Source organism: Ochotona curzoniae, unplaced genomic scaffold, assembly GCF_017591425.1.
Source record: "Ochotona curzoniae isolate NIBS_2020 unplaced genomic scaffold, NIBS_Ocur_1.0 contig_3498, whole genome shotgun sequence".
NCBI classification, from domain to species: domain Eukaryota; kingdom Metazoa; phylum Chordata; class Mammalia; order Lagomorpha; family Ochotonidae; genus Ochotona; species Ochotona curzoniae.
In genome coordinates this window covers 35,871,699-35,883,340 of record NW_024465885.1, presented here as the reverse complement: position 1 = coordinate 35,883,340, position 11,642 = coordinate 35,871,699, and the positions used below count along the sequence as shown (strand labels likewise).

Here is an 11,642-nt window from a genome sequence, read left to right as displayed (position 1 = left end):
GTAGCTCTATTTTAAATCTTAAATTCTGTCAACTTTTGAGCTCTTTGAAATACCAACTCTGACTTGAATCTACATTTAAATCTGTTCTTCCTGCCACACAGTAGGTTCCTAAATGAACATCATTTTTCACATGATTTGACATACTCTTAAATCTGAATTTTGAATTTTCCCAACCATATGTTTTCATATGGATTTATTCACATCTAATATAAAATATATATAAAGCAATCAAAACACATGTAAACAAGCATGCATTTATGTTCAATAAAGTTACAGAACATGAGCTTAATCATTAATGGATTCCAAAGAAAATGTAGGCAGTAGCAAAACAAACACCAAGTGGAAACAAAAGTCATCCTGTGAGGAAGATGTTTGGAATGGAAGTTAAGGCAAACGTAAGTCATGCTCATCCATGCTAGAGTGCTTGGATTTGTTATCTTAGTGTTGCAGCTTGTTCCAGCTTCCCACTTTGTACAACCTTGGAGGAGTCTGTGATGATAGCAGTAGCTTGACTTTTGTTCCCTCCTGGAAATTTATTTTGTGCTCCTTGTGCGTGAATTTTGGCCTGGTCTAACTTCAGTTATTGCCATCATTTGAGGAATGAACTAGTGAATAACACAATTCCTCTCCCTCTGTACCTTTGTCTGCTTCTCCAAAAATCTTTTAAAAGTCAGCACAATAACTATGACAATCATATAATCTATGAATATTACGACAAAGCCTTGAACTACAATTTAAAAATTCAAATATCAGCACGACAAAAGAGCAACAGAGACGAGAAGCAAGTGCAGCTCATTCAAATAATGCAATGATCTCTTAATACAGAATAATTAACACCACAAATCCTGTTGATAAACCAAAGTATACAACTATTTGAAGCCATAATATACAGTGAATAAAATGCAAGTATTCTTAAGTTACATTAGATAGTCAATTGTGAAAATCAGTCTCATCGCTGAATGGATTATCTGTTCTGCTTAATTGAGTATGAAACATTAACATATTCATACATTACTTTTCAACCGCATTCCTTTGAATATTAAGGATTTAGCATTAGCAAACTATCTTGTGAAGAGGAAAATGTGCAGACCGGTAGTCTCTGTAAGTAGAGTCAGAACACTTCCTTGATCAGTTGTTTGCATGTTGTCTCCACACGCCATCCTGAAACAGTAACAAGGCTTATCCAGTCCTGAAGACACCTGCGTGTTCTACAAAATCTGATATCCGATGCTTGTGACAGAAAATGTACAGATGTGTGTCATCAGAGATGATGGTTCAGGAAGAGATAATGTTAGACAATATAAATATTTTAATCTCAGATCAATGTGTGAACTATATATATATACATTCATGCATGCATACAAAACATATATCAAAATTCATAGCCATATGAATTATCTCAATTAAAGATCTACATTAATAAAAATAAATAAATGCTTATATATACATTACAAATGCATGTATAAATTCTACATCTGTAAAATGTGTAATGTATTTATTTATCACTAAAATTATGTATTTTAGGAAAAATATAGTGAAGATTATAGAGCTCCTAAGGGACAAACCACAAAAGTTATATATTACATCATCATAACTGAAAATTGTGGGCAATGTGTAAAAGTAGTTTCTTGTGGACTCAATCATGTAAATGATTGGCAACAAAGTAAATAAAGAAATTTCTAATTGAAGAATAACCAATTCTGGCATGCTGGTGTGAAACATCCATACCTGCTGAGCTGATGGACTACACAGTGGGGACAGATAAACAATACAAGGAAAACCCACTTTGCTGGAGGAAAAGAAACCCGCCAACTATTGAGTGTGCGAAGGGATTTTATGTATGGTTGCTTTGTAATTTCGTTTAAGTTTCCTAATATCGGGGGCATTGTGATGGCAGAGTTGCTTTCAAATCTCAAGTATAAGCTAACCCTCTCTGCAAAGGGGAACTTGGAAAAGGAGACTAGACAGATCCATCATTATAATTTTTCTTTCTCCTGTGTCACACCATCTTGAATATCTGTGAAGACCCTGTGAAGGACACAGCCAGAACATGGCCATCTGCCAGCCAAGGAGAGACGCCTCAAGGGAAACTGAACATTCTGTTTGGTCCTAGTCTTCTTGAGCTGCAAAATAAAAGAGGAATTTATGTTAAAAACACAAGAAAAAATAATACATACAAATAGTTTGGAGAGTGAAAGATGGTTCTTTATTTTTTTCCTGGAAATATCTTTGGATTTTTTTTTTTTACTAATCAATCTCCAAGGTTAATAAGTCATCATTTTATGTAATGAATTGGAATTTTAAGAACACAATAACACAGGCCCTGTGCGGTAGTGGAGGATCTCTCTCTCTTTCTTTCCTCCTCTCTCTCTATATGACTTTACAATAAAAATAAATAAGTCTTTAAAAAGAGAGAGAATGCAATAACATATTAATGCATATTAAGAATACTTAAAACATTGATAAATCTTCCACTTTATTGTGTGTATCTGAAAGCATAATTCCAAACATTTAAAAAAAAAAACTTTTGGTTAAACAAAAGTTCATAGGATTTTGCAGTTACCTGACATTTCATTGTCCTTTATACAGTCAAGTTCAAGTTTCATTAGAGATACAAGGTCAGTTCCTTCCAGTCCAATTATTCCCTGTGATGTTACACTCTGAAACTGAGGTCTGTTACTTACAGTACATAGGCACACTTTTTCTTTGAAAATAGAATGTAAGTACATTTTACTACTCACATTATTTTTAGAATATCAAATACAGTGTTCGAAAGTGAAAAATCAAGCATAGTACATTTTTTTTGAGAACACATGATTATTTATGCCGTAAGATGTGTCCCTTCAAAATTGGCCTGTTAATGTTCCAATTATGATGATCATCAGCAAGACACATACACAAGAAGCAGGAGAAACCAAATCTGCACTGTATTCGAAGACATCTTCAACCTGGATTTCTATTCTACACAACTGAAAATTCATTTCTATTATTTAAGCCACCCAGTCTATGATATTTTATTATGAAATACTAGAACACATACACATTTATAACACACTGTACATTTAACCCACATTTTCCATTATTTTGAGAGTAATTTTTTTTCTAACACCTGATAGTGGAAAGATGTTATTATGCTGATGTTTGAAATGAGGGACTATTCAGTGATTTTGATGGTGACACATAATATTCTTTCATTGTCATTATAGCAAATGACTTGGAATCCATTGAAACTTTAGGAATTATAAAATGATATTATTACTATATATGTATAGTATATATATATGTACATATACATAACTGTACACATTATGTTAATATAATTCAAATAGAATGTTGAAAAACTTAAGTCCAAAACAAGAGAAATGAATAATATCTGCTTCATATGGAACTGAAACTGTATTGGACCATATTAAATTTATATTTTAAATTTATATTTTCATATTTTATAAGGAAGTGTGTCCATCCTGTCACTTTCTAGTTGCAAGTAGACAGAATTACATACTGTTTATAGACCAGTGGCTGTATACATTTTTCAGTGTTCGGTGGCATCTTTAGGAATTATCTCTGGAATTTTATGCAAGAGGGATGGTCCTCCAGCACAACCATCTTCCATTTTCTCTGTCCTTTTGATCAATAGCACTCAAAAATCCTCAAAACATTGTGCACTCCTCATTCGTAATTTGGCTTTACTTTTAATGTCTCCTTTTTTATTCTAGAAATCGAAACTGCTTCTGTTTTTCAGGAGGAAGTTCTTCAAGTCCAAGGTCCATTTTAGGAGGTATTTATTATTGACATCTTTCAATATATTGCATGTTGACTGTGACAAAGCTTTTCATCACAAGATATATTGATGTCTTCATCCCCCATGATCTTTGAGTTATGAAACAATTTTGTTTGTCCTGTTGAATATCGCAGGCTTGCATAATTGGTGCCTGATAAACAGAGCTATTTAGTAGATATGCTGAATGATTAAGTATATTGCAGGCACTCTATGCATTCATTTTTAATGAAAAATCAAATTTTGGGGGCACAGCATGATAGTCTAGAGTTAAAGTCGTTGCCTTGCACATGCTGGAATCGCATAGGGGCACTTGTTCTAATCCTGGTGGCCTCACTTCCCATCCAGCTTCCTGCTTGTGGCCTGGGAAAGCAGTTGAGGATGCTCCAGACCCTTGGGACACTGCATTCACATGGGAGACCTGGAAGAAGCTCCTGAACCCTCGTTTTGGTTTGACTAGGCTCTGGCTATTGAGGCCACTTGGGGAGTGAACCAGCAGTTGGAAGATCTTTCTCTCTGTTTCTCCTCCTGTCTGTATATCTGACTTTCCAATAAAAATAAAATAAATCTTTCAAAAATGAAAAATTAAATTTTTAATTACATGTGCATCTCACATAGTCAGTATTTAATATTGTCTAGAGTTAAGTTTATATATAAGTGGTTTGAGTAGATCTTATCTGTTATCTAAATATATTTAACCCTTAGATTGTAAATATTACTATTTTTTATATAAAAAAAGTAGTCAGACATTTGTTGATACTTTGCATAAATTGTACTTAATTCTGTCTTCTAAAATTACTAATTACCAAGTGAAATAATTATGTCCCAGGATTCCAGAATGAAAGATCAAATCATATTTTTCTAGTTCACAGTATTTGATAATGTATTGCAAGGCCAGAATGTCTAATTATGAAGAACAAGTTACAATTAGAAGTTCTTTTTAAAGATATTCTATATTTGGCATGTTGTAGAGCTATCTTATAAAACAGACAAGGTTGTAAACATTTATTTACTACCTTTCCTATCTTATATTTATTAACGTGATGGACGTAACTAAATAAATGGGTTCTATGTCGTGGCACAGAAAGTTAAACTGCTACATGAGTAGAGCACACACCTTATTGGAGTGTCTAATTCCAGTACCGGCTATTCTGTACTTTGGATGCACCTTTCTGCTACTATGGCTAGCAGGAAAGGGATGGTCTACAGCCACTTGGGTTCCTACCACCTGAACAGAGATTTTGATGCCTAACTTCAAGGAGACCTGGTATTGCCACTTTCATGCATTTGTTAATTGAATCAGTAGATACAAGCACGATCTCTCTCCCTCACACCCCTACACAATATCTTCCAAATGAACAAATATCTTAAAAAATAAAAAAAAAAAAATCCTGAAAATGAAGACTGATTTTTTTTTTTTTAATATAGAGCATTTCACACATTTGTATGTCATTCTTGAATGGAGCCGTGCTAACCTTCTCTATATCATTCCAATTAGGATCATAATAAAAATCATTCTTAAAAAGGGAACAAAAGAGAGAGAGAGAAGAGAGAGAAAAAAAGAGACAATATATATATTTTTTCATTCACTGATTCACTCCCCAAATGGCAACAATAGTCATGGTTTGGCCAGGATGAGCCCTGGAGCCTTTTCTGTGTCTTCCATGGGTTTAGGGGCACAAGCCATTGGGTCATCTTCTCCTTTACCAAATACATGAGAAGGGAACTAGATTGGAAGTGGTGAAACTGACACCTGAATTGGCACCCACTATGTCACAGTTTTGGCCTCACAAAAATAAGGTTTAGGTTCATTTTTTCAAAAAGTTTTGATGCTCCTTCTGACCATTCTCCTCCTTGCGATTGTATCCAATCCTTTTAGAATGTCCTGCTGAGATAGCAAGAAAATACCTGTTGGTTGTTTTGAGGTTCTCGGCTAAGGTGAGACACCCACTGCTTACCTGTGTTTTCTTTTGCAGTTGCTAACACTATTCATACCATGACGCCGTCAGTGAGTTGTCTTCGTCCATGAATATTTTATTGTTGGAGGGGAAAAGATGTCACCTATTTTGACACTACATGTAGCTTCAGGGTTTAGTTTTGACTACTTCAGATACATATGAATCTTAATTTGGCACAAGGAGTACAATTTGCAAACATTTCAGTCTGTATCAGTATACACTTTCACAGAAAGCCTTGTCAAACTCTTTGACTATAGAAATCTTTGCCCCCCAATTACAGAGATTATTTGTTTATTTAGAGCAAGAATCTGGTGAACTGAATACAAATACCCTAAATTGGAAGTATATTTCAAAGGGATAAGTGTAACATTTTCATTTGCTTCAGCATAATATAAATTTGTGAGCTCAGTTTAACCTATGCGGATTATTTTGTAATCAAGCAATTGCTAAGATAATTTTTTCCCTTCACACTGCATGGACTGAAGCAATGGAATAAATAATGCTTTTCTGATCACTTGGCTATCCTGGAAAATTACAGAATTAGATGAAATTGTTAGGAGTTATTCAAGGAGTGTGCTTATTCTTTCATAAATGTACTTAACAAGAATATATTATATCTGTATTTTTTGTCAGGTACCTTTAAAACAAAAACATCAGTGTGATTGCTTTTATTAGGATTGGTAACTCTCATCCTGGTGATGCTACAGAATCTATATTTAATATTACATAGAGATGCAGTTATATACGAAGAATGATGTTTTTCTTCAAACTTAATATGTACCTCGATACAATAGAATTGAGGCTTATTCCCTACCTAAATTAAGAAAATAAAACTTGAAGTCAACAAAATTTCCTGGCTAATAAAACACTACCTGTGGACTTTAATTTACTAGCTATAACATGCATATTCACATCTAAATTCTATCCATTATATTACAGTACAAATTTGAATGTTTATATATACTTTGTCAACAGGAAGAAAAATAGAAATACTGCTTTGCTTCATCTCGTGGGTTTTGCTATTTTTGTTTTAATTTTCATTTTTTTAAAAATAGTTTCTTTTAATTTTTTCACTGACTCACATATCATACACTATCATCATTTTCTTCAAGAAAGTTCTTGATTTCCCTTTTCATTTCTTCAGTGGCACATGGATCTTCAGTAGCATATTATTTAACTTCAAGCTATTGTAAATCTTTTAATTTCTTCTTCTTGTTGACTTTTATGGCTTTTCTTTAAGAGAAAGTATATTAACTGTGTAATGGAGATGATTATAACCAGATGTGAAGATCCAAAGCAATAAGCATCTCTACTTTCAGATCAAAGATGGACTCAATGAAACAGTTAAAGATACCTTCACATTAGGGATCAATAGGATGCTGGACTCTCTGCCGTTGTCTATTACCCACAGTGATGGACTTCTGCCTGCTTATCCTGCTTATGTAGAATCATACTATTGTAATAATGTAGGTGAAATTAATGGGGGAGGAGCAACTCTGGGAAGGTGTAAGGGAAATCCCAGAGCCTATAGAGCTGTATCATAATAATAATAATAATAATAATAATAATAACATGATAAAAAACATTAAAAGTAAGAAAATATATTTGTGCTGTGGGGATTGGCTTATTTTACTGAGCATAATGGCCTCCAAAAGGGACCATTTGGCTTTCAAACTAGAGCAAATGTGATTAACTGATGTCTACTAAATCTTTCATCCTATAGACAGAAAATACACTTTTGCATCATCTGTACATGAAACTTTCTCCAGGTTTGTCCACTGTTACAAGGCACAAAACAAGCCTCAGCAAATTTTTAAGTGACATTATTCTAACATATGTATTTTTATTTCATTTGCTTTTTATAGCTCTTGCAAAATTTAACACAATTCTATTGAAGCTATCATAAGGATGAACTTGGCTGTTCTTGTCTGGTTCAAAATCTTATTTTCAGTACTTTCAATTGATACCCATTCAATATGATGCTAATTGCTGATTACTCATGTATTTCCACGAATGAGTTGAAGAATGTGCCTACCATACTTAAGAATGTGACTTCTATTCCTAAGGTTTTATCATAAAAGATTCTTGTATTTTATCAAATGCTTTAAAAGTATTTATTGACATAGTTCAATGCTTTATATTCTTCAGCTTTTAAATGTGATGTATCATAATTGTTGATTTACATAAATTAAATCATCTCTGTATACCAACAATAAGTCCCATTCCCTAGAGGTGGATGATATTTCATATGTATAATTAGAACTGAGTAGCTATAGTTGTCTTGAAGTTTTTACTTTATTTGTTTTTAATTTCTTTATTTTTATTGGAACATCAAATTTACTCAGAGAAGCAGAGACAGAGAGAAAGATCTTCTATGCAATGATTCACTCTGAAAATCGTTGCAATAGCCAGATCTGAACTGATTCGAAGCCAGGAACCAGGATGTTCCTTTGGGTCTCTTACGTGAGTGTAGGGTCCCAAGGCTTTGGCCATCCTTTACTGCTCTCCCAGGCCACATACAGTGAGCTGAAAGAGAAACAGATCAGTTGGGATATGAAACAATACCCTTATTTGATCCTGGCACGTACAAGGTGAGGATGTATCCACCAGACCACTGCATAGGGCCTGTTGACATTGTTTTCAGAAGTGTTGTCTTGGTTTTCCTCATTTGCTGTATGTTTTTTTCTGGTTTTATGACTAAGTTGATTTTTGTTTCATAGAAGGATTTTGAGAGTATTACTCACATTTTGCTTTTTTTGGATAGTTTTAAGTAAAGGACTTAATTCTTTTAATTTGGAAAAATTCAGCAGTTAAGGTTTCCAATCCTGAGCTTTCATTTTTTGGAAGGATCTCTCACTGGACTCAGTCTCTGTCTTTGATATTCATGTATTTAGCTTTGTCTCCATGACTCCATTTTATATGTTTCATATTTTATGAAGAAAAGGTGTACAGAAAGAAAGATCTTCCATGCACTGGTTCACTCCCTTGAAGTCCACAATGAGCTGAGATGATCACAAACGAAGAGTTCCTGCTGGGCCTCCCACAGGGGAGCAGTGTCCCAAGACTTTAGGTCATTCTGTACTCCTTTCACAGGCCATAAGCAGTGATCTAGATGGGAAGTGGAGCAAGCTGAGGCATTGACAGGTGCCCATTTGGGATGACGGTACTTAAATTTTGAGGATTTAGCTGCTGAGCCAGCATACTGGACTGTCGTAAATAATCTTGGTTGCATACACTCTTCTGGGTTGACAGTCTCTTTCTTTTAAGACTTGTATTATGTCTTTCCATTCTCCACTTTTTATTTATTTATTTATTTATTTATTTATTTATTGTGTATGTGCAATTTAATGAGAAATCTGCTGTTTGTCTAAATGAGAATCCTCTGAATGTAATCTGGCCCTGTCGCTCATAGGCATTCTGGAATCTTCCGTTTGATTGTTGAAGCTTTGGCTCCACCATGTCACAGTGAAGATCTTTACTAATCTTGGTTATCATTTCTATCCTTTTTTTATTTGGATGCCCCTTTCATTTTCCACCTTAGTGAAATTTTCAGCTATTGTGTGTTTCACATATTCTTTGTTCTGACACATTACGCTCTTAAGGATTTACATCATAATTCCTGTTTTTATCTCCAGTATTTTACTTTGATTTCTATTCAATAAATTTACCTCCTAGCATTTTTCATCCATTTTCAGCATATACCCTTCTTTATTTCATGAACTTGTTTCCCTGTTTTTGAGAAAACTTATGAATTTTTTTCCAAGTTTCATTTTTGCTATCTTATTATAACTCCAACCTCACAATCTTACACTGAATTGCTGTATCGAGTTGTTTGAAGCATTGCAGTGTCATCCTTTTCCTGTTTGTTTCATTTCTGCTTTTGTTTTAAGGCTTTTTTTTTCCACCGAAGGTTTTTATCTCTGAATGGGGTCTCCATGACTTAGTGGTCCCTTCTGTTCATCCACGTGATACTCAAAGTCAATGGGAAATGCAGATTTATATTCCTGCCAAAATTTCTTTATAAGTACTTGGAAGAGAGCTGTCACAGTCTCCAATCATGTTAACATGATGCCTTGTCCCTCACGGTCTCCAGACACCATTTTGGAAGGATGTAGAGAAACAAATGTGCTTTACCTTCATGGGGTTGGGTGAGTGCCTTGCCCCTCACTAGAGCTCCAGGCTGGATGTAAAATCACTAGGGTCCACAAAGTTTTCTCTGAGATAACTTCACCTGTAGCCCCAAAGGCGGCTGCATCTTTGTGTTGCACATATTGTTGCATGAACCAATCTGCAAAGTCCCCACTGCAAAGTTTTCTCAAACTGTCCCCTGAGACTGTGCTGCCTCCCCGGATCGTCTGTTTTCTTGCACTTGTACAGATCAACACACCTTTGACCCGGTGCGGTAGCTTAGAGGTTTAAGTCCTCGCCTTGCATTCTCCAGGAACACATATGGGCTCCGGTTCGAATTCCTGCAGCCCTGTTCCCCATCCAGCTCCCTACTGTGGCCTGGGGAAGCAGGAGACGACGGCCCAAAGGCTTGGGACCCTGCACCACTGTAGGAGACCAGAAAGAGGATCCTGGCTCCTGGTTTTGGATCAGCACAGCTCTAGCTGTTGTGGTCACTAGGGGAGTGAATCACTGGACAGAAAATTTTTTCTCTCTCTCTCCCACTATCTGTAAAGCCGTCTTTCCAATAAAAAAATAAATAAAACTTAAAAAAATAGAACATATTTTATGGTTCCATGAACTGAATATTCTGGGATTGGTGGGAGATCTATACCATCCGTATCATTCTCATTAATCTGCATGCAAACGTGCACAGTACAGTATAATATTCAATTAAAAATCAGCAGGTAGGGCTCGGCGCGGTGGCACAGTGGTTAAGGTCCTCACCTTGCACACCCAGGATCCCATATGGGCGCCGGTTCTAATCCCGGCAGCCCCGCTTCGCTTCCAGCTCCCTGCCTGTGGCCCGGGAAAGCAAATGAGGACAGCCCAAAGCTTTGGGACCCTGCACCCGAGTGGGAGACCCGGAAGAGGCTCCTGGCTTCAGATCGGCATAGCATCGACCATTGCGCTCACTTGGGGAGTGAATCATCGGACGCAAGATTTTCTTCTCTGTCTCTCCTCTCTGTATATCCGCCTTTCCAATAAAAAAATAATAAAAATAAATCTTTAAAAAAAATCAGCAGGTATATAAAATATATACAGAATATTGTTCAATCCTGGTAAATAAATGTATGTTTTCATGTACTTAACAGTAAAACATCACAGTCTTACCTTCTAGGGTATTAGGAAATAAAGTGTGTTATTTACAGTCACTGTAGTGAAGATTGTGCAGGGAAAAGAAACTTTGTGGTGAAATTAGTGTAGAAAATTATGGATTGAGTAAAGCCAATATATATGTATATATTACTATTCTATTTCTCAGAACTCTCGCTGTGCTAATTATGTTTTCTTAATTTCTGAGAAGAATTTAGTGTCCTATATTTGCCAAAGGCTTTGAATGAAGGTTTTTCATTGATGTAGAAGCAGAGCCAGAGTTTATGACATAAGCAGAAAAATTGGCAGGTCATCTCAGGAGACTGGAAATGGGAACAGAAAATGAAAGACATCAAGGCTAAGTTTTCAAATTGGTCAATGTTATGGTTAGATAGTACTAGATTTCACCTATGAACTTTTGAACGCCTTATGAAATGCATCTTGGAACCGTTTGCCTAGGGCGTGGAACTGGAAAGATTCATTCACAAACATCTATTATTGGTAGGCAATGAAGACTCCAGCAGGGTTACTGCTCCAAACACGATGGTTCATATGCTTTATTGTTAGACTGGTACCAACAGCAGAGTCAATTTCTTATGTCACAGAAACCCCTGCTAGAAAATAAAGGTACAGGTGGACTGGTT

General features: G+C 35.6%; 1 non-coding gene across 1 annotated transcript; it reads right to left on the bottom strand.

The window, feature by feature from the left end:
• Positions 1-5,196: 5,196 nt before the first annotated feature.
• LOC121156986 lies at positions 5,197-5,299 on the bottom strand. The gene has a single exon (XR_005883964.1). It is a non-coding gene; the product is annotated as a U6 spliceosomal RNA (small nuclear RNA).
• Positions 5,300-11,642: the final 6,343 nt, after the last annotated feature.